Raw genomic sequence first — 23,978 nt, 5'->3', positions numbered from 1 at the left:
CTTCATTACTATATCAATACTAAAGTTATCTTTTGACTTCGTTAGACCTTCGCTATTCATTTACTGGTTCATTAACAAAACATTTTTTAAACACCATTCTAATGTAGCCAGTTCTGCAAACAATTATTATTAACACCATTTTTAATTTTCATTTCGGGACACTCGGATTGCACAACGTTTGGAAAGGACCCTGTCTAGGTTAGTTGTGACGATAATTAAATGATAGAAAAGTTATGGTAAAATTTAGGTTATTATTGCACCAAACAAACTCAGTTCACTCTCTGATCCATACGAATACAGTACTAAAAGTTTCAACCTGCTAGTATCGATGCGGCGGTTGGCAGGCGCGAGATAACGAGGCACAGAGCACACATACAACCACAGCTATGGCTCTTGACGTATCGGCATTTTAATTCTTCTTACCGTCGCAATACTTTTCCATTAGTGCCTATAGAATTTTGCCATGCTGTGTGGGCGTAGGGACGGCATACCCGAGGCTCAGTGAAGCTGTGTGTTCCAGGAGAGCCTCCTCGCCCCAGAAGGTGTTGCTCAAACCAGTGCCAAACTCCAACTACTACTGAGCCCGTTGTGCCGTGCAGTGCCCGTGTGCATTTTCCCGCGTTCGCCTGCCATCCACCTTTTACCGCTCCCTGACAAACCGGGTATTCACCCGAGGTTTTGCATTCTACATATCCTAACACATTACCTACGTATGGACCAGACGCACAGTTACAAATTTAAACATCTTACAACAGTTTCAACATTTGTTACATTTCAATTCTATTACAATATTACTTGACATTTGACATAAACAGTAATATTCACATTGAAACTTATTTACAGTTTTCTTAACATAATAGCATGAAACAAAAAGAAATGAAATCAGAACATCAATTACACAAGTTTATCGCAAAAATCAGATGAAACGAATTACTTGTATGTACAATAGTACAGAATCGTTGTTGTTACAAGTAGTGTAACTGAGATGTTATTTCACAAGTGCTGCATTCAGTGACTTGCTATCAAATGAAACGGTTCGAATTCACGACACTGTATGACATTATCGTTTATTTTGAGAAATGCATATGGGGCCTGAAGATGGAACAGTGGAATGCTGAAATTGGAAATCGTCAAAATAAAATAAAATAACGTCTCAGTTACTTTTTTGATGGCGATTTTCATTGATATCGACAATTACTTAACCAGCTGATGCCCCTCCCTGTCCATGATGGATCAACAGAGGTGTTGACAAACTGGTTCAGTAGTTTCACGGGACATACGTCATACCTTTATTTGCCCATCAGGAATGATACGACTGAAGTCAGGATTGATCGGACCGCGCTGGTCGTCGCCACTGTTCCACAGTCCAGTAACGAAATTGGTGGGCGCATGCCGGTTGTTGAGCTCTCTGTCAATGTGCCAGGATAGGTCCGTGAATCAGTCATTGATTGCTGAAGCATATGCAGTGCATGTTTCTCCATACAGTCCTGATATCTATGGGGTCTTGATCCCCACATTCAGATTGTTGGCGGTCAAATTCACAGCAGAGAAGCTGTGCAGGCCTACAGCCTCGTTCGCTACTCACCTACCCGAAACAGACTATTCACGCAATACGCCGCATCGAGTTGCGAGATTCGAACGTTATGCCACGGCACACTTTCAAACTGGAGAACTCTTTCCAAAGGTATTGGCTACGCAGTTTGTATTACTACTCTTGTTTTCGTCGTGGTCTACAGTCCGAAGACTGGTTTGATGCAGCTCTCAAAGCTACTCTACCCTGTGCAATCTTCAATGCACCACTACTGCAACCAGCATTCATTTGAACCTGCCTACTGTACTCGTTTCTTGGTCTTCTTCTACGATTTAGCTCTCCTCCCCCCTGCCCCTACCCCTCCACTGACCTCTCTCCCCCATTTCCCATCAACAGTTCATTGAAATTTCCTTGATGTCTCAGGATTTGTCCAATCAAACGATCGCTTCTTTTATTCAAGTTACGCCACAAATTTCTTTTAGCCTCAATTCTAGTTAGTATCTCCCCATTAGCTACACCATACACCCATCTAATCTTCAGAATAATTCTGTTAAGTCGCATTTCAGAAGCTTCTATTCCCTTCTTTTTTTGAACTGCTTATCGCTTACGTTCCACTTCCGTACATATGCCTTCCAAACAAACGCCTTCAGCAAAGACTTCCTACCACTTAAATTAGTATTCGAAGTTAACATATCTCTGCCGCCGGTGTGGCCGAGCTGTTCTAGGCGCTTCAGTCTGGAACCGCGCGACCGCTACGGTCGCAGGTTCTAATCCTGCCTCGGGCATGGATGTGTGTGATGTCCTTAGGTTAGTTAGGTTTAAGTAGTTCTAAGTTCTAGGAGACTGATGACCACAGATGTTAAGGTTGGTTGGCTGTTTGGGGGAAGAGACCAAACAGCGAGGTTATCGGTAACCACTGCGACATCTCGCTCGGTCAGATGTTAAGTCCCATGGTGCTCAGAGCCATTTGAACCATTTGTTAACATATCTCTCTTCTCCAGAAGAGCTTTTCTTGCTGTTGTCAGTCTCAGTTTTATATGCTCTCTACTTCCGAAATCATAAGCTGTTGTTCAGCTCTAATAGCAAAATTCATCTATTACTTTTAGTGTCTCATTTCCTCATCTAATCCCCTCAGAATCCCCTGATTTAATTCGACTACATTTCATTACTCTTGATTTTATTTTGTTGGTGTTTATCTTACATCGTCCTTTCAAGATACATTACTACTATATGAATAAAACTCGTGCCGGCGAGACCATGGAGATTACTCCATGAAAATAGGTTACAGCTATATTCTCTGCGCTGGACGTCTATACATTGGAGTGCCAGTGTGGAAGGAAGGGGGGTGTAGCTAGCACACTGGTCTCCCTGATGTTGAGTGTTGAGGTTCGAACATGCAGGTGCTACCTTCCATTCAAGTATCCCATCAGCTGCTGACTGTTCAGTTAAGTACATCACAATTACTGATGTAATAATAAATAAATAAAAACATCTGAATGTCTTACACAATACGTATACTGCAGAAAAAACTGGTAACGCCGTCAGATAAAGATAGTGGACACCGAATTGCGCAAATGTTTCCAGAGAAAAGTAGGCCGAAAGTCAACTGTTGTGAAGCTACGGTCATGAAACTGCAGCGAATCAGTGACGATCCGCTGAAAGTGTGTACCTTTTGACTTGCCCCAGTTGATACCTGTTTTGCTAAAGAACTTAATTATCCGTTAAATAATCTCAAAGTAATTACTAATACCGAACAGTCAAAGCTAGCTGACTTCGTTAGAAGCGGTTTCTCTATGATGATCCCTGGGTAAAGCTTGACTATTAAATCAAAAAGACTAGAAGTACCATAATTCAGTTAATTCCTTAAGGTAAAATTGTATCCAGCAGAATTATAACGGCAGGGGGTGGCCCTTCATGTAGAAATGTAAAGTGCAATGATATCAATAATGGAATACAGTCACGTAATAAATTTTGCTGATGCAGCTGATGAGAACAAGAACGAACGTTTGTTGCAACAAGCAGATCAGTAACTTTAAATTAACACACTGATGAGCAAGAAAATAGAAACTAAATTTTTGTGCTTAGTTTTCTTAGTCATCATTTTTTAAGCAGACGCTCTAAATTTCTAATTATTAGCCATATTGGCTAATTAGTCTTCCATGAATGTATTACAATAAAGTGTAAATGTATGTACTGCAAATGCTACAGAAACGAGGGCAGTGTTCAACCACCGCAACAACCAGTGCATGTATAAGTAGTAAGTTACCAACATACTATCCCAAAGAATTGTTTACACATCAGTATATCCTTTGGCAAGAAACGCAATACACATTTTTCCGCTTTCCTTTTAGGAAGGCAAACGTTCTGCACTTGCTGAAGAGACAAGAAATCCAAAACATTAGCGATAAACTACTGCAGATAGGTAATAATATTAACAGTGTAAATAATATTTAAGTATTTGTAGCCTATGTGTTGATGTCTGCCAATTAGTACTAATGGCTCAAAACAAAATTAATGTCGTGAGATCAATCATCATGAAACACTGAGACTAGTCGCTGTACATAAATACATATAGCCTCGAAAATGTTTATTAGGTCACTATCTCCAAAATTACTGGGCTAATGAGACTTGTTGACATAGACTTAAAAATTCTTGCTATTATCTTGACAGATGTCGGTCCTTTAGCGGACTGCCACATTTGTTTTATTTCGTAAATTCCATTAATCACAATTCATGTCATGCTTCTATCAATCATTTTACGTTTGATACATGTTCTGTAGTGATACCAGTGATTGTAAATGTTAACCCATTTTTCCCATTCAATTAATCTTCTCTGTTCTGATTGGGAATCTTTTCTTGAGGGCATTTTTTTCTGTCGTTGCAACTACAAAAATGCATGCTTTTTTCACAAGAAGGGTTTCGCTTTATTGAGGTCAAGTATCATCAATGGCCTGTAATTAAGTTATTTACATTTTGATTTGCTTTAAGATCGAAAAACAGTTTGTTAACAATAAGTTGATTTGTACTTACGGTAATTTCCGCTTGATTTCCCGCTTTCATCGGGAATTATCGCGTGCTAGCACATCGTTTCTGTTTTTCTTCTTGAGACACTGGTAGTTGTGGTCTAATTTCTTGTTTTGTATCACTATCCATTTCTTATGTGTTGCACACCACTCTTTTTCGCACAACACTGTTTACTGCTTGTTTTCATTCTTTTAAGTAGGTGTTGTGGTTTGCGTTCTGTAGTGTTGCCAACCATGAAAAGAGAACACAGCAACTACACAAAAACATAAATACTGTACACAAATATCTGAACTCAGATTCCTTTACCGAGACTTTGCCCAGTCAGTGCTGGTTGTATCTCATTTTTTTGTTCTATTAATGGTGATTTTGCCATTTGCTTTATTAAGAACCATGTTAAGTCATTATCTGATTCATGCACAATGAGAATGTTTATAATAAATTTAGATTCAAGTGAGCCATGATTTTAATTCATTATCTAGTTAATCTTTTTGCTATGTAATATACCATTAATGATTATTGTGTGCATGAGTCGTTTACCTCGGCCTCCGCTATGAAATCTGTTGCGAAAAAGTTCTTAACTCAGTACCTGAGTTCATTGGTAGCGCTTCAGTCTGGAACTGCGCGACCGCTATGGTCGCAGGTTCGAATCCTGCCTCGGGCATGGATGTGTGTGATGTCCTTAGGTTAGTTAGGTTTAAGTAGTTCTAAGTTCTAGGGGACTGATGACCTCAGAAGTTAAGTCGCATAGTGCTCAGAGCCATTTGAACCATTTGAGCGATAACAGTCCAAACTCCTCGTATATCTTTCTGCACCTAATCTGAATCAGAATAGATACAAACTGCTTATACTAGCTTGAAATTTTAACTTCTTTATATAAAGATCTTAGTTTTACTTTCATGAGAGCTAAGCTTTACGAATTTAATTGTTTTTCTGCTTATGGCTATAGAAACAATTTATTCTGTTATTGGAGTCCCAGCGGTATACCACCGTCGAGTATCTGAAACACACAGTGCAAGGTATGAGGAAAATACACTACACAGCAGACAGAGAAAGTAACATATTAACAACTCGGTGTAAATAAATGAGAGTGCTGGGTCGTGTTGCCAAAGGTAGCCCAGTCGTGTATAAAACGGTAGACGCCACATCATATGACGTTAGCGTAACTATAGCACCAAATGTGGCTGTTCAAGAAAGGGAAAAAGACAGTGTGTGAAAATCAGCGAGCAATTACGGTGCACTGTTGAGGTGTTACAGGCCGGCCGGTGTGGCCGTGCGGTTAAAGGCGCTACAGTCTGGAACCGCGTGACCGCTACGGTCGCAGGTTCGAATCCTGCCTCGGGCATGGATGTGTGTGATGTCCTTAGGTTAGTTAGGTTTAATTAGTTCTAAGTTCTAGGCGACTGATGACCTCAGAAGTTAAGTCGCATAGTGCTCAGAGCCATTTGAACCATTTTGAGGTGTTACAACTTGGCCCGGAGACTACATTTCGATGACTTCGCAGGAAAAAAATCTTTGGGAAACTGGAAGAAGGACGAAATGTACTGAGTGTAGGGCAAGAGCTTGGTGTAGTTCACAGCGTTGTTTCTCGTGAATGGGGACCGTTCCGAACCACAGGTACCGCTGCCTGAAGAGGAGAAGGGCAATCGACCAGTGTCAACTAAAGCAGCAGATCACCACTACACTATGCAGCAGGCAAGAAGGGAGGAACGTGAAACAGACAGGAGAGCAAGGTACGCAATCTTACGCTAGCCTGTAGCTCGGCGACTGCATGGGTTTGGTCTTTTTACCCGACGACCAGTACGTAGTGTCCCGTTGACACTCATACATCTGCGACGCTGTCTGCAGTAGGACAAAGAGCACAGGCGGTAGATCAACGAGGAGGGGGATAGCGTGCACTCCACGGATCAGAGAAGATTCAGTCTGAGTAGTGATTCCGTACTCACCCCTATACGGCGGGAGGTGGAAACATGTAATGCGCCCAGGAATATTGTCGAACATAATAGTTTTGGAGGTCCAGGTATAATGGTATGAGGAGGCATAATGTTGCAAGGGCGTACTAACTTCTATATCTTTGAATACAGTTCATTCACCGGTCAACGTTATTGTGACACTGTACTTCTTTGCTAAGTGCGTTTTTTTCAAGAGCGCATTCCACCCTGACTTTATTGTTATGGATAACAATGCGCGACTGCATTGATGAGCGCAGGTGTTGGAGCTCTTAGAACGAGAGCGTATTCGGCGAACGGACTGGTCTTCCCGTTCCTCCGACTTGAATCCCATCGAGCACGTGTGAGGTTCGTTGGGGAGACGGGCTGCATAAAGTCTACATTAACTACTGGATGGTAACATCCAAGGTCACACCACCGCCGCCTAGCGCAGCAACCAGCGCTGTCAACTTATTAAAAAAAATAATAATTTCACTAGCGGTCTGGCGCGACCAGTAACCACCACAACCGCCATCTCTAATGAGAGCGCGCGTTGCTAAATAAGTGGGTCAATGTTTTTATATTTTTTGGGGGATAAGGAATTAGGAAAGGGAGGTAAGTAATTTACATTTACTGTCTATAATACAAAATACAGTCACCAACTACTATTATTTTACAATTCCCATTGTCTAGTTCGGCGCAAATAAACAAGTACTCATCAGAATGCAACTTCTCCTTTCTTCTGTTTGACAATACAAATGGCTTACCTGGAACCAAAGTACCATATGGCATCTTCGCAAGTATGCCAGAGGTCTCTGTTATACTCCATGTCTTCCACGCTAAAATATTCGCATCAGGGAAAGCTTCAAGGCCACCGTAGTCTCCATGGTTAACCCAAACTACAAAAAGAGTCAACCATGTACTATCTCCAAAAACAGCAGATACATCACATGCGAACTGCAATCTCAGTTCTCGATACACATTAGGATCTCCAATAAGCTGCTGCTTTTTGAACTTGCCAGCAAGGTCAGCGTCTATAGCTTTCAGAGACTTGCACACGGACATCATACGTCGACTAGGCCTTGCAGAGGTACAGCACGTCCACGTCCAGCAGCTGTCAGTCGCGCTGGTGGAGGAATGGAAGACCGTACCAAAACAACTGCTTACCAACCTTGTGGTCAGCATGGGAGAACAGCCCGCATAGCGGTCCGTTGTGATCGCGCACTCAGTTAAGAAACATATCTCGCCTTTTATAATGTCCAGGGTATCATCATAAATCGCGGTGACTTCTGCGTAATTATTGTCGTTAAATAAAAGTGTCACTTCTGTTAGTCTCACTGCGTATTCCTTTCAGTCACCTTGTGTGCTGTACTGTAGTGGATTGTAGCAGTTTTTTCTACGGTCGAAGTTTCATCGCGCTATATTGGAAGTGGCACGTCATACGAAATTTACTTTCATCCTGATGTTTTGCACACCAGTGCATGTATTTATTTTCATATTTATCCTTCAGTCTTCTTGGATTTGACTAAAAATAAAGGAATATCAACAATGTAGCTTTAAGTAAATACCATAAAATGACCATCTTTTCATTGACTGTAAAAAATCTGTAAAATTTCGCGCTTTAATTAAATCTGCAACTTCCTAATGGACATTTTAAAGCTTTTGGTTGGTGAGTGGAATTCTATACCACTGGAAGCCTACCCCCGCGCATACAGGGTGACGGGGATAAAATAACAATATAGAAAAACTTCACAATACTAAATAACAAAACACTTTACGAATCTGAATAAAACCTTCTAGAGCCTTAAACGGAAAGGAGGTGCTTCAGACAATTTATACAGGGCTACTACATGAACAGCGAAAATGTGGTAAGTGGAAAAGCTTTCCCCTTTCATCGTGTTATGGTGAGGGGGGAGGTGAGGCGCGCCATCGATAGAAAGTAAGTTAATGGTTTGACGTTTTGAGTAAACTTTGCTGGAAGTTGCTAATGGTCTCATTTTCAAATACTGGTTGAATGTAGTCAGGGAAGATAGCGGGTCGTGAGTTATGTTGCCTGAAGACATACACAGTCCAGTACCATTAATGTGATCGCCGCCTAAGCTCGACGTCATCGTGCAAAAACGGCTCATAGACGTCACTTGGCAGCCCTAGCAGTGCAGGGTGTACAAAGGTTGCCGGATAACAGTACAGTCGTTGTCGCAATGTGGGAAGGTGCGGGAAGGGCATGATCATTGGCTTTCGGGACAATGGTGGAAGAGTTTCTGAAATGGCTAAGTTTGTAAGCTGTTCGCGTGGTGGCATTGTCAACGTACGCCATGCATGGGAAAATAACGCTATCAAAAATCGGCGGCAAAGCACCTGTGGCCGTAGATGAAAGGGGAGAACGACGGTCGTAGAGATGTGTACGGGCGAGTAGGCGTGCCGCTGTAGAGCAAATGTTACGCAACTGCCAACCCAAGGTGGCGCAGTGGTTAGCACACTGGACTCGCATTCGGGAGGACGACGGTTCAATCCCGTCTCGGCCATCCTGAATTAGGTTTTCCGTGATTTCCCTAAATCGCTTCAGGCAAATGCCGGGATGGATCCTTTGAAAGAGCACGGCCGATTTCCTTCCCCATCCTTCCCTAACCCGCGCTTGCGCTCCGTCTCTAATGACCTCGTTGTCGACGGGACGATAAACACTAAATCTCCTCCTCCTCCTCCAACTGCCCACCCAGATGAACCAAGGGACTACCAACAGTGCCTCCTCAACGACCGTTGAGCAAACGTTACTGCATATGGGCGTCATCAGCAGGCGCCATGTTCATTCACTCATGCTAATTACTGTTCAAGAGCGGTGAAGCCTGGAATTTGCACGTCAGCGCCGAGGCTGGATGTCCACTGAGCGACGACAGGTGGCCTTTTCAGATGAATCACGTTTTATGCTCCATAACATAAATAGTCGTTGGTGTGTACGGCGTAAAACATGCGATAGCAAATACCCTGCGTCCGGGGGGAAGTGCTGTGGTTTTGGTAACGTTTTCGTGTCATTGGCTGGGTGATCTAGTCATTCTGGAAGGGACAATGGATCAGCACACCTCTGTATCTATCCCTAGAGACCAAGTCCACATGCAGTTCGTTTTCCCTCGGCACGATGGCATCTACCAGCAGGACAATGCAACGTGTCACACAGCACACAGAGTACATGTGTGATTCGAAGAGCACCGGAACGAGCTTACCGTACTCCCCTGGCCATCAAACTCCCCGGATTTATACCCAGCCGGCAGCTGTGGCCGAGCGATTGCAGGCGCTTCAGTCCGGAACCGAGCTGCTGCTACGGTCGCAGGTTCGAATCCTGCCTCGGGCATGGATGTGTGTGATATCCTTAGGTTAGCTCCGTTTAAGGGGATACGGAATCGGATTTTGGGTTAAAAAATCGAATTTTTTTTTATTGGCGTATTATATTCTGCCATGTTTCCTCTTTAAAATGACGTATCATACATAGCTCTACTACAATTATAACTATTTTATTTTTATATATTTGTGAGATCGGGTATTGCGCTCTTCACAGTGGTATAATGTTCGCTATGTCAAATATCTGGGAGATGGTGACTCTAAAGCATTCAAAGAAGTTTTGGAAAGCAAACCATATGGGAACAGTGTAAATATAAGCAAACTTGAATGTATAGGACATGTGCAGAAGAGAATGGGTGCCAGGCTGAGAAGGTTAAAATCAGTTATGAAAGGGAAAAAACTAGATGATGGGAAAACCTTGGATGCCAGAGGAAGATTGACTGATTCCATAATAGACCACATTCAGAACTGCTATGGCCTTGCAATCAGGCAAAATACAGGCAATCTTGAAGAAATGAGGAGAGCTATATGGGCTTTATATTTCCACACCGCATCCACGGATGAGCATCCACAACATGGTTTGTGCCCCAAAGGTGAAAACAGCTGGTGTAAATACAATAGGGGACTAACAACAGGAGAGAAATACATTCACCACCACAGTCTACCATCAGCCATCATGGCAGAAATAAAGCCCATTTTCAGAGATCTGGCTGACAGAAGTCTTCTGATGAAATGTCTTCACGGAAAAACGCAGAACCCCAACGAGTGCTTGAATAGTGTGATATGGCATCGTCTCCCAAAAACAGTGTTTGTCGGAATTAATACACTACATTTTGGTGTGTATGATGCTGTGGCAACCTTCAATCTTGGAAATATAACTAAATGCCAGGTCCTTCAAAAGTTGGGTATGTGTGTTGGTTCCCGTACGGTACGTGCTATGTTCTTTTTAGATCAGCACAGACTAAGGCATGCTGATAATATAATCAAGACATTAGTGAAAAAAGCAAGACAGGTGCAGAGGGGTGCCAAAAGAAGACTTGAAGATGATTATGAAGACTGTGAAGGGGGTATTAGCTACGGATCAGGAATGTTTTAATCTTCTTTCTCCGTTTCCCGTAAGTTTACTTTTTACTTCATCTAGGAACATTATCTCAGGTGCTGGTCAACCTAGAAGTCTGAAATTTTTATGACGTAGTGACATAGGTCCCTATTACATACTGAAACAACGATTTTTTAATTACTTGATTTACAAAAGACTTAGGGGTGATAGTCTAGTAAAAAGCGATGGAAAAAATTTACTTAAAAATAAATGTACAATATCTCTGTAAGAAAATACTTTGACAATAAACTGTTGTTTCAGTATTGTTGTAACATATGAATGCACATACAGTAAAATTTTTACCTCTCTGTCTCCAGTAGTTTGTGAGAAAATGTTCCCTATAGTAGGCATATATTAACATTGCGGGGATAGGTGATTCCGTATCCCCTTAAGTAGTTCTAAGTCTAGGGGACTGATGACCTCAGATGTTAAGTCCCATAGTGCTTATAGCCATTTGAACCATTTATACTCAATCGAGAATCTGTAAGACCACCTCGATCGGGCTGTTTGCGCCATGTATCTTCAAGCCAGAAATCAAGCGCAGCTAGCTGCAGCACTAGAGTCGGCGTGGCTCTGATGGTATCTTCCACAATCTGACTGATTCTCTTCATGCGCGTCCTGCGTTGCAAAAGGAGGCTATTCAGGTTTCTGACAGTGAGTCACATTAATGTGACTGGACAATGTGGGATATATAATGGAAGTCCTTTTGGTATGAGCCTGCAGGCTACACTCAATCCGCGATCCGGTCCCGCCTGGTGGTGCAACGGGACGTCCGACCTTGCGGCGGCCGCCACATTGAATCTGTCTGCTTTACTTACCCACACCTTGCCTCGCCAGATCGCATTCCAGACGTCGCGAGGCTCAAACTACGGTGTGCAGAGGGAAAGGAAAAATGTGCGCCACCCGACTTCGCTGCCTTAATTGGCCGGCGAGCAGCTGCTCGGACTTAGTATGGTAACGGCACTTCTGGCAGAAGCAGACTGGGAGTAGCCCGGCGTGGCGTATCCAGACGGCAAGGCAAACCACTGTGCGTGTCTGTGTCTGCCAGTGGGAACGCCCTTCGGCCGCTAGCTGGCCGGCCAGAGCTGCCTGCCTCCGTGACCTAACTCTGTCGCGCCGTTTCGTCACGTGCTCCGCTTACTATTCGCTTCAGCAGACTTTGCCGGACACTAACACAGCAAGCGATCACTGTTATTATTAATCTAGCAATTTTAACGTAGCCGAGACGTTATCTGTATAAAAATCTCCCATCTTTGTTTAAAAGACACATCTTCTAAGCTCACAATACATAATGTCAGTCTCTCCTGTAGGGATTACGAAAGTAAGCTAAGAGAGATTATGGTGCGCACTTCCTCCGTCGTTTAGCGTGTAAATGGTATCGGAAAAAAATAGATAATGTTGTTGAAAGAGTTCTAGTATCATCGAACGGGTGGTGAACCTGAAACAGTGGGCTTAATGTAAATTATGTGATTTAGAGGATGGAAGATTAAGAGGGTGGGGGGTCGGAAGGGAACTGAATATCCTGGCAGGATGAGTCAAACGAAATATTTCTTTTATTGGGGGGGGGGAGGGGGGTTCTAATGGCTCTGGGGTCATTAGTCTCCAAGAACTTAGAACTACTTAAATTTAACTAACCTAAGGACATCACACACATCCATGATCGAGGCAGGATTCGAACCTGCGACCGTCACGGTCGCGCGGTTCCAGACTGTAGTGCCTAGAACCGCTCGGCCACAACGGTCGACTTGAGGGGGGGAGGGGGGGGGGAATAAATCAAAGTCAGCTGTTGCTATTGGTTCTGCTAATGATTTATTGCAAGGTTCGCCAGATGCCTGAGCATCAATAATTAATACAAAAAAAAGAAAGGGATTGTACCCTGTGGCCTGTAGGCTGGTCGGTAATCTACGAGGGTAGGAACATTAATAGTGGCAACTATTTATTTACAGCTCGTACAAAATAGATACGTGTTTCAAAGTTTTACTGACCTTCAAAGTAGTCACTAGCATTGTGCATAACCCGTTGCCAGCGGTGTGGAAGTCGTAGGATACTCTCAGCAGCGCCAGTTGTGTTGACAGTTCGAGCGGCACGATCTATTGCCCGACGAATTTGTAGCAGTTCTGAAGCGGATGCCGTGAAGTGTTTCCTTCACTTTAGAAATCGAGTTGAACTTATGAGGGCTTCAATCAGAGGAGTGCAGTAGGTGGTATAGCACTTAGCAGCCCCATCAGTCAAACAAATCAGTAACAGCTTGCACTATACGTGCTTGAGCATTGTCCTGCAAAATGATGGCCAGGTCCTGCAGAAAGTGTCATCACTTCTATCTCTATGCTGTTCATTTTTGGAACACAATCTACGACCAGCTTAGAGACAGAAGTCTGCAGGACCTGACCATCATTTTGCAGGACAATGTTCAAGCACGTACAGTGCAAGGAGTTACTGATTTGTTTGACTGATGGAGCTGCTAAGTGCTATACCACATACCGCACTCCCTTGACTTAAGCCCTCGTGAGTTCAACTCGATTTCTAAAGTGAAGGAAACACTTCACGGCATTCGCTTCAGAACTGTTACAAATTCGTCGGGCAATACACGGCGCCGCTTTAACTGTCAACACAACTGGCACAGCTAAGAGTATCCTACGACTTCCACATCGCTGGTAACGGTTTATACACAATACTGGTGACTACTCTCAAGGCCAGTGAAACTTTGAAACACGAATCTATTTTGTACGAGCTGTGAATAAATAGTTGGCACTATTAAAGTTCCAACCCTCGTATATTCAGGTGAGATGGGGTTAAATAATTAGCGAATTAATATCTAGAGGAACTCGATTATTCCACATTTATTTTAACAAGATCAAAGAACATGAAAAATGACTAAACTTGGCGAAAGTCTTTGTTAAAAGTAACAAGAAATACATGAAGTATTATACTGGGTCAATTATATTGGACGTATGGTGGGTCCGCAAGGTATTGGGTACCACAGGGTGAACGAGGCGTTACTCGCAGAGATCACGACTGACTCAACTTCATATGGTGTGCCAGAAATAGCTGCATTAGTCATGGTCTTAAGCAGAGGTTAGTCATGCACCAGAATTAATATGTGCACCAGGCGAGTTAAGAAGCTAGCCAGTGGTAACTCAAGAGTCACTGTAACGAACGTGGAGTTCCTACTCGCAAAAACATTGAAATGAAAAAGTAAGAAACATGACACCGACTGTGAAACGACTCTAACCTGATCGCAAGGTTCCTAAGCTTCACACGATGCTAATCTCAACCGCAGTGAAAATCCTCACAATTCTAGCTGCATCTAGGATCTCGAATTAAGAACAATTTCTCCCCGTCGATCTCTGTGCCATCCTCCTAAATCGGATATATTCTATCTACTTTCTCTCTCTAACTCTTTTAAAAATAAAAATAAAAACAGAGGAATGAATTTTAAAGAGAGAGACAAAGTTTCTGTTGAATTAGCCTGCTGAAACTTGTGGAAAACACAAGTCATTTACGTAATAGCCAGAGCGAATATAATTGCGCCGTAACACTCACTACGATATCTAAAATGAAGTATCACTTTCGAATAGCAAAACTAATATGAAAAATATCTTCACTAAATGTAATCTAGGTATACCGAATGTCTAAATTAAAAGAAATAGAAGGGGATAGGGAGGAGGAGGGGAAGGAATGCTGGCAGCACAAATAAGTTATGTCTCTCCACAATGCTTTTCCTATCAAGTATGTATAGTTGCGAAGTGTTAAAATGTGTAACGAAGACGTAAAACCAATTACTTGCCAGATAAATAACAGACATAAATTTGTTCAGACAGTACTGCGGAAGTTCAAGGTTTCTGGAAAAGAGATTGTTTGTCAATCTCCAGTGGCAGAGGGGCTTTCAGTGTATGAGAAGCGAAAATATTTCGGTATACTGAAGCTGCGCTGTAACAGTTATGATAAAGTGTTCATTTTGTTTGCCAGTTCAGTTAAAATGTTCCATTCATGGATGCATTGTGGAAAGAGTAGTGACTTAAATGCTGCTGAACGCCCTGCAATTAAGCTGATTTTATCTGTACAGTGCTTTCCACTGTATTATCTGCTAAATTGTAGACCGCGCCCGCCTTACTGACATAAAACCAGTTCTTAATACTTCACAAGAAAACTTATCCCCAGAAGCAAAAAAAAAAAAACAGCAATAAAAAATAACTGCTCAGTGCGTGTCTGAAAGTACTTCGGCAGAGCCAAGTGATGGGGACTGAAACTGCGAATGTTATACATGTTCCGAGGTCTTCACACGCAGAAGTTATAGCACTTACTTACTACTAGTCGTATTTGGTTCTCCTCATGCAAAAGCGTATATCCCATACAACACCTTCGATTAATTGCCACTTTGGCAGCTTATATCTCAAATATCTCCTTTGGCCTCGCGATGCTGATTGAACACAGTTCTAGTTTTATCATCACAGAAATCTCTAGCCCGATTACTGGTAATCGAATACACTATGAAACGTCCCCTTTGAACAATTATACATGACTGTGCTTAAACTGACACACAATATTTTTTAGCGCAACGCAGTCTGACTTTCAATAATCCCTACAAAAGAATGGCCCTGACTAACATTAACCTATACCTTTCACAAATCACTTACCTCACAAAAATCTTCGTTACTCGAACTACTGCAATACAGCGAGCGCCACTACTGCCAGCTAAATAAAAGATTCAAACTACTGAAGGCACTAACTACTGATAGGCACAGTTAGCAAAGAAAGATTTTGATAGAGAACAAACAATGTATTTACCTCAATAGTGTTCAAAAGCCATTATATATATATATATATATATATATATATATATATATATATATATATATATATATATATATAAAATCAGTTCATGGCATCCAGTCTTACAAATTTACTGTCTCTGTCCAAAACTCCGCCATCTCACTCCCCACATCCACCACTGCTGGCGGCTCACCGCCAACTGCGCAACGCTACGCGCTGTTCGCATCCAGCTGCCCAACACTACAATGGCAGACAACAATGCAAACTAGCCACAGACTGCACATAGCACAGCCAGTGATTTTCATACAGAGCGCTACGTAACGTTGCCAATAAAAAACTTAAACAGGGTACTTACAACACGACCTTCGCGTCAACAGTCAGTCACGCTATCTAGTACTCCACGTGAGTGGTCTAGAGAAATGTTGTAAAATTATGTAACACGAGCTTCCGCATTCAAAGTACAACATATTCAGCAACACATATGGAATCAGTTACAGAAAAATTGCGTAGGAAAAATTCAGTCAGTTGAGATCAGATAGTTTGAAAACAGTAATTACCAAGTATAATTATCTAAAGAGTATATGTAACTATATTACCTCAAAATTCGCTCGAAGTGAACGATTTACAGGTGGATGTCTGCGCTTGCAATGTTTTGTGTTTTGTAAGATAAGCAGTTGGGGATGCTGTGCTATCGATACGAACCATCTCCATTCTGAAGAACAACACATTCACGTTCAATACGGTGTCATAGCTCGTGATCAGGGTGATTATCTTTATACATTCTCTAAATAAACGCAGTTTCAAGTGGCATATTAGCAGCAATGATAAATACGAAGCCTGTTATCAGATTTGTACCTTCGTCTAGGGATTTAGCCTTCGTGTTACTTTACTTTTGTGGTCATCTCCACTAATCCGCATCAAATACTGGCACTCGATCTGAAGTTAATCTATTCGAAACGCAATAAAGGTAAAAATTTCCGTCTTAACTATTTAACCGAGAACTAGAAGCAAGTGCAGCATATAGTTCCTATTTGTAAGGTTGTACGACAACGCAGCTATTTGAGAAAATTAGGAACTCACATCAGATGTGGATGTATTCAGCACATGTCGATAAATTTAGGAATCTGTTCAGTTACCTTTGTCCGATAGTAGGCTACATGTTACGTCGAGTTTAGTCTCACTATTATTGTATGTGTTACGATTATCCACTATGATTCAGACATAATATCACATGTCATATTGTCCCTCGCAGTTATGTACAGTGTTCGGTTGCAGATTTCAGACGTAGTTCAAACTTAACTGCTGTTGCGAAATCATGGTTTCACGCATATCTATTCCGACTTGTAAGCACCGTGATAACTTCTTATGAATCGTAACCGCGTTAGAAGTAAGTTTCTTGTGGCACACTTAGTGCCATTATTGCATTAGGAGTTGGTTACGGACGGTGCTATAACCATTTCATGTCATTCAAACAGGCAAATGTCATCGATTATGATACATGATGTTAAGTACAAGGCACCCTCCGCCACACACCGTTTAGCGGCTTACAAATTATGCAGAATGCACTCACACCAAAGTAGCAAATACAGTAACACCCACGTTTTGGTGACCGGAAGCCTGAAGATAACACTAACCATTTTTGGTTCTGCATTTTAAAGACGTAGCTGGCAACGAATCTTCATATTTCCTAACAGAATTCAGAGAAAAGCATCGAGAAACTCAAGAGAACTGCATTAAAAAGATATTTATGCCTTATATCACATATTTAGCAGCTTGCAGAGAAGCTTTATCAAGGGAGTTATTATTCTATGCGGATTTCAGTTCGGAGAGTAATTTTACGTTACTTAAGTGCGGGACTACAGATCACCGTATGTACTGAGAAGACGACGAAGTATTTCCTAGGACTTTCCGGAAACGATCCTAGCTGTACGGAAGCTAGAGTCTTCTCTTTCTCGCCAGCTTAATTTTACTCCTGTTGTATAGAAACGGTTTGCCTTCATGTACTTAAGAATCTGACGATCGGTATTTATAGCCGATGTTAAGGCAAGCTAGATGCATTTATCAGGAACATTGTTAACGGTTATTTAGATTTATACAGACATTCCCTTCCATCAAAATATACACGGTGTATCAAAAAGAATCATCTGATTTAAAAAAAAATCATCACTATTATGTTATCTGAGATCTGTGCGTGAACGACGTACTGTTGGGAAGAGCAAACTCGAGTTTTATACGGTTTCCGTTATGTAGCAGCAGTGTGCGCCCACTTCAGTTCTAGAACAAATTGTGTCGGGACTACAGAAAGCATTTTGTGCTCTACGTTTTGCGCAGTGCGGATCAGTAATAACTGTTCAGCGTGACTTTCGTACTAGGTATGGTGTGGACTCTCTACAACACAGAGCATTAGATGATGGCATGATCAATTCCGACAAATAGATTGTTTGTGTAAAGGCAAATAGCGGGGCAGTCCCCGAGTGTCTGACACAAACGTGGAACGCATCCGCCATAGTTTTACAAGGAGCCCGCAGAAACCCGTTCGCCGTGCACTTCGACAGCTCAACATGCAACCGATGTCCGTTTGGCGTGTGTTGCGTCGACGCGTAATCGTGAAACCATACAATATTCAGCTACTGCAAGTTCTTCGTGAAAGTGACAAACAACCACGTTTGGAAGCTCTAATTTCGTTCTTGGCAAGACGGAGGATGACCGTTTTCTTTCATGCTTAGTGTTCAGCGCCGAGGCAACATTCCATTTAAATGGAAAGATGAATCGTTATAATGTGAGAATAAGGGGTACGGAACAACCACATGAAGCTGTACAACATGGGAGGGACTCTGCAAAATTTAGTGTGTTTTGTGAAATTTCACGGGAAAAGGTGTATAGTTCATTTTCCTTTGCCAAGAACACTGTTACAGGGAAGCATATATCTCGATATGCTTGAGAACTTTCTTTTGCCACAGTTGTAAACTGATTCGAACGGCATCATTTACCAGCAGGATGGGGGCACCGTCACACTGGCATCTGGAAATGCGGGCCTCCAGGGTGACCGGACCTGACTGTATGTGATTATTTCTTGTGGGGGTTTATAAAAGACTATTTATGTGCTTCCGTTACCAGCATCAGTGAAAGAATTGAGACATCGCATAACAGCTGCTGTGGAAGCTGTAACTCAAGACATGCTCGCTACAGTGTGGGGACAATTTGAATACCGCATTGACATATGCCATGCATCTCAAGGGGGCATATTTAACACCTATGAAAAGATATGAAAAAAGCTTCGTGAGTTTCGCGTTCATCAAAAAACAAAATTCATTGTATATGTTTATTAGTTTCAGAAATATAGACGTACCAAATCGGATGATTTTCTTTATACACCCTGTATTTAATTGCGTTCTGAAAAAGCATTACCTTCACTTTTAACAACAACATTACTTACAAGAAAGTAAAGCTTACGCATATTTTGGACGTCGTATAACTTGAATATAGATCATCCACCTTACAGACATTCTTATTGCCTAAGTTCGGCAACACAGAGATACAGATTTTAGCTGATACTAATGATGAAAGTGAAAAACCTTAATTTAGTTTGCCTATTTTAATTTTGTTTGCCTATTTTCGTTCGTTAATGTTTTAACCCAAAACGTTTGCTGTATTTCAATATTCGTAGAAAGTATTCCTAGAAAAAATCGTTTTTTCCAGGATGTATGGTGTCTAACCATGCAAAAATGATACATGTTGCCGAAGGGACCATCGATCAGATTTATCTTCACCACGAATCCGATGCTAGCAGACACACCGTGTGCACATTTGGAACACATAGAAGATAACAGGACGCGAGGAAGAGGTTATTTACATCACGGGCAGGTAATGTCAACTTCTTATCCTCTGAAATCTTGTCTACGAGTGCAATGCTGGTTTTCCACATACACTATTCAAGCACTTAGCTGCTTAGTGTTACATAAATCTTACGTCGCTGTTATTACTTAGCCTGCCTCAAGCACTGTAAGCAAGAAGGACGTTGATTTGTCTTTCCCGGAAACTGCACTTTTACACCTGAGACTCTCCCGTTTACGCCACCACGTTGTGACTTGTTTACGACGACAATTAGTAACTGTGTGCCGGCCGGGGAGTCACTGACGTAATTAAGCTTAATTTATGAGCTACCAGGAATGTCTGAAGGGAATATGAGATCAGTTTCGGTGTAATAACCTAAACAACTCGGTGATAATGTTAACAGCTCTAAGTGGCCGACGTATCGCACCAGCGAATTGTGGGTCACGTGCTTTGGCTAGAGAGTCGCATACATATCACTTTCTTTTTTTTTTTCGTTTGGAATTATCGGTTGAGTCGCGAGGTTCAAGGAAAATCAAAGATCGTTCATTGACTGTCTGCCATCAAATATCACCTCAGACGTCAAAGTTTTGTCTTCTGAAAGGTCGAGGTGACCGTGACCGGGTCACTGTTAGTATGAGAATTACGCCTAAACAGGCCTGACAGCCACTTCCTTAAGGTCGTTTATCTTGCCAAGCTGTAGGGTCGCGCTTCCGAAAAACAATGATTATGCTCATAGTGCCGGCTCGACTCCAAATTCCAACCTGTCACACATCTTGTTTATTTATTTTTTATTGTGCCCATTAGGAACATGTACAAAACTTTGCGTTAGAAACAAAATAGCAGACTTTTTATGTGCCATGGTGAAGTAGTTCAACTAACGATAGAGACTTTTATGCCTGTACTTGCGGACATCCACATTCACAAATACTTTTCGGACATCCGTGGGTGTACCTACTGATATCCGTACTAATAGCTGCTTCGTGTTTAAAAGTTAGAGGACGTTGTCGTATCAAATCGTTCAAATGGCTCTGAGCACTATGGGATTTGCCAGAATGAGATTTTCACTCTGCAGCGGAGTGTGCGCTGATATGAAACTTCCTGTCAGATTAAAACTGTGTGCCGGACCGAGACTCGAACTCGGGACCTTTGCCTTTCGCGGGCAAGTGATCTACCAAATGAGCTACCCAAGCACGACTCACGACCCGTCCTCACAGCTTTACTTCTGCCAGTACCTCGTCTCCTACCTTCCAAACTTAACAGAAGCTCTCCTGCGAACCTTGCAGAACTAACACTCCTGAAACAAAGGATATTGCGGAGACATGGCTTAGCCACAGCCTGCAGAGTGAAAATCTCATTCTGGAAACATCCCCCAGGCTGTGGCTAAGCCATATCTCCGCAATATCCTTTGTTTCAGGAGTGTTAGTTCTGCAAGGTTCGGAGGAGAGCTTCTGTTAAGTTTGGAAGGTAGGAGACGAGGTACTGGCAGAAGTAAAGCTGTGAGGACGGGTCGTGAGTCGTACTTGGGTAGCTCAGTTGGTAGAGCACTTGCCTGCGAAACGCAAAGGTCCCGAGTTTGAGTCTCGGTCCGACATACAGTTTTAATCTGCCAGGAAGTTTCACTATGGGACTTAACTGCTGTGGTCATCAGTCCCCTAGAACTTAGAACTACTTGAACCTAACTAACCTAAGGACATCACAAACATACATGCCCGAGGCAGGATTCGAACCTGCGAGCGTAACGGTCTCGCGGTTCCAGACTGTAGCGCCTATAACCGCTCGGCCACTCCGGCCGGCCGTTGTCGTATCATTATACGATATCCATCACATTTTATCAATGCTGCCAACGGGAGCATATGCACGAAGCGACACTGAAAGTCTATTGTAAGGAGAGCTGAAAAGAAATCATTTTTGTTGATTTGCAGTAACAGAGCTCAGTAATGCTATTAAAGAAAACTGCTGAAAAGTGTTACATAAGATGTTCCAAGATAAGCAGGTTTTAGACATAATCGGTTCACAAACTGACTCCTGTTTGAGCAGCACATGCAGCATAAATAATGTTTGGTACACAATCGCTGAATCTCTGAATGTTGTTATTAAGCATATTTGAAAGTACACAAAGCACCACTTGCTACTGGGAGAAGTACAATTCGTTGACATGATTTAACACTGTGGTGAATTAATGTACATATGGTTAAAGAATTTCGTAACTGACATTTAAGAATATGTAACATGTGACAACTTACACGACGACCTCATATGACTTATCGTAGTCCCTGAAATGTCCCGTTGCAAATTTCACAATTTCAGTTTCGGTAATAACGACAGCATGTTGTAATTCGTGGAACGTATCCAGAATTTGGCAAGCTACGTTGTATTAAAATGCCTCTACAGTCTTATTCTACGAACTGTTATTTAAGAAAGTACGAAATTTCGTATCAGCTAAAAGCGTTAAACAAAAGTAAAAGGTAATATCTGTGGCGTTCAAACCAAGAACGGGCTTGGAGCATGACTGCAAGCACAGTGCAGCCTTTCGTTCACTTTGGCCCTAGGAGGGGGTTGATGGAGAGCTGTCAAAATGTGTGTGAATTTCTAAGGGACCAAACTGCTCAGGTCATCGGTCCCTAGACTTACACACTACTTAAACTAACTTAAACTTACTTATGTTAAGAACAACACACACACCCTTGCCCGAGGGAGTACTTGAAGCTCCGGCGGGAGGGACCACTCTGGTGGAGAGCCATTCGCCCCCAGCGCCTTTCACCCCTGGGAAAGAACTTCGGTACTTAATGTAATAGCAAGTGGAACGGATCTGGGCCCCGATTGAATCCAGGACCTGCAGGGTCCAAGTCTATCGCACTAACCGCTAGACCAACAGGGCTACCAACTTCATTACAGGAAACTGATTTTTTATGCCACTCTGAGATGCAGACTGAAAATGAGGTTAATGCTATATGACTGACACTGAAATATATTGAAACATGGATGTTGACTTGAGTTTTGAGAAACTTTTTATGTGTTTTAGGCCGAGTAACCTCGTCAAAGAGTTGGAAGGAATTTAAATTGCGTAAAAGCTGACGGACCATTAGAAGTGATAAAAAATGGTTGATGAAACTGAGCCATTTAAACAGTCTATCTACATGGCGTTTGGAAATTCCCGTTACAAACTTCTAGGACCTGTATAGGGGAATGAGCAGACAATATTTTCAATTGGGACACATGTCCGAAAAATGCCGTTTCCGTGCTACAGCCGTTTGATAGCATGTGTGTTTGCTAGGTAGGTATGCAACAAGGTAGTCCTGGGGGGGGGGGGGGGGGTACATCGGATCGGATGATGGCTGATGTCATTTGACGTCTGTCTGTCCTACCTCTCTCTTACCTAGTTCGAGCTTCATTCAAGTGTCTCTGAGTGTTAGAGCAACGTGGTTGAGTACAACGTCCGACTCCATCGCATACCCTTTCCGCCACAGTTACACAAAGGCTTGGAGAAAGCGGTAACTTCACTGTCAGAACAAGTGATGTAGTAGGTCACGCCCCATAAACTACTTGTAAAGTGATCCCGTTACCAAAATGTTTCCAAATGGCTGCAGCACGGAGACGATAAGTTTCCGGACATGAGTTCCCGTTCAACGTATTATCTACTAAATCGTCTTTACAAGTCCCAGAAGTTTGCAACGGGAACTTCCGAACATCCTGTAAATAAGTAAAAATGCAGATGTTCGTGTTTTTGGGCCTTTTCCCTATTATTAAATTTGAAACTTCCTAATTAAAGATTTTACTTGGACTGCTGAGTGAAATTGAATGCAAGTGTCACTTTGCTAGTCTTCATTATTTCAACACTGACCCACAATATCCTAGCGCAACGAAATCTGGCTGCTCAAATATAATAACCTGACTTCAAATAATTAATACAAAAGGATAGCCCTGAATTAGAAGAAATTCTAACAATAACCCATACATATTATAAGTCACTTACCTCACAGAAAATCTTCATGACACGAACTACAGCAATGCAGCAAATATTCGCTGTTGAGAGGAATGTCGTTACACATATTGCCAAATGCATTGAGGTTGACGTACATCATTTTGAGCACTTATTGCATTAATGCGGTATTTACAGGTAATCATGCTGTAACAGCATTCGTTCTCAGAAATGATAAGTTCACAAAGGTACATGTATCACATTGGAACAACCGAAATAAAATGTTCAAACGTACCTACGTTCTGTATTTTAATTTACAAAACGTACCTGTTACCAGCTCTTCGAGTAAAATTGTGGGCCATATGATTGTGACTATTGCAGCGCCATCTACCACAAAGCGAAAAAAGTGATCCAACTAAAACATTCATATTTCTTTACGTACTACACGAATATGTAATAAATAAATTGGGGTCCCTATTTAAAAAAAAAAAAAAAAAAAAAACAAGTTGATATCCGTTTGACCTACGGCAGCGCCATCTA

The sequence above is a fragment of the Schistocerca nitens genome, chromosome 4 (assembly GCF_023898315.1).
Source record: "Schistocerca nitens isolate TAMUIC-IGC-003100 chromosome 4, iqSchNite1.1, whole genome shotgun sequence".
In the NCBI taxonomy this organism is placed as follows: Eukaryota; Metazoa; Arthropoda; class Insecta; order Orthoptera; family Acrididae; genus Schistocerca; species Schistocerca nitens.
The sequence above is the reverse complement of the archived record's forward strand: the minus strand, read 5'-3'. Positions refer to the sequence as shown.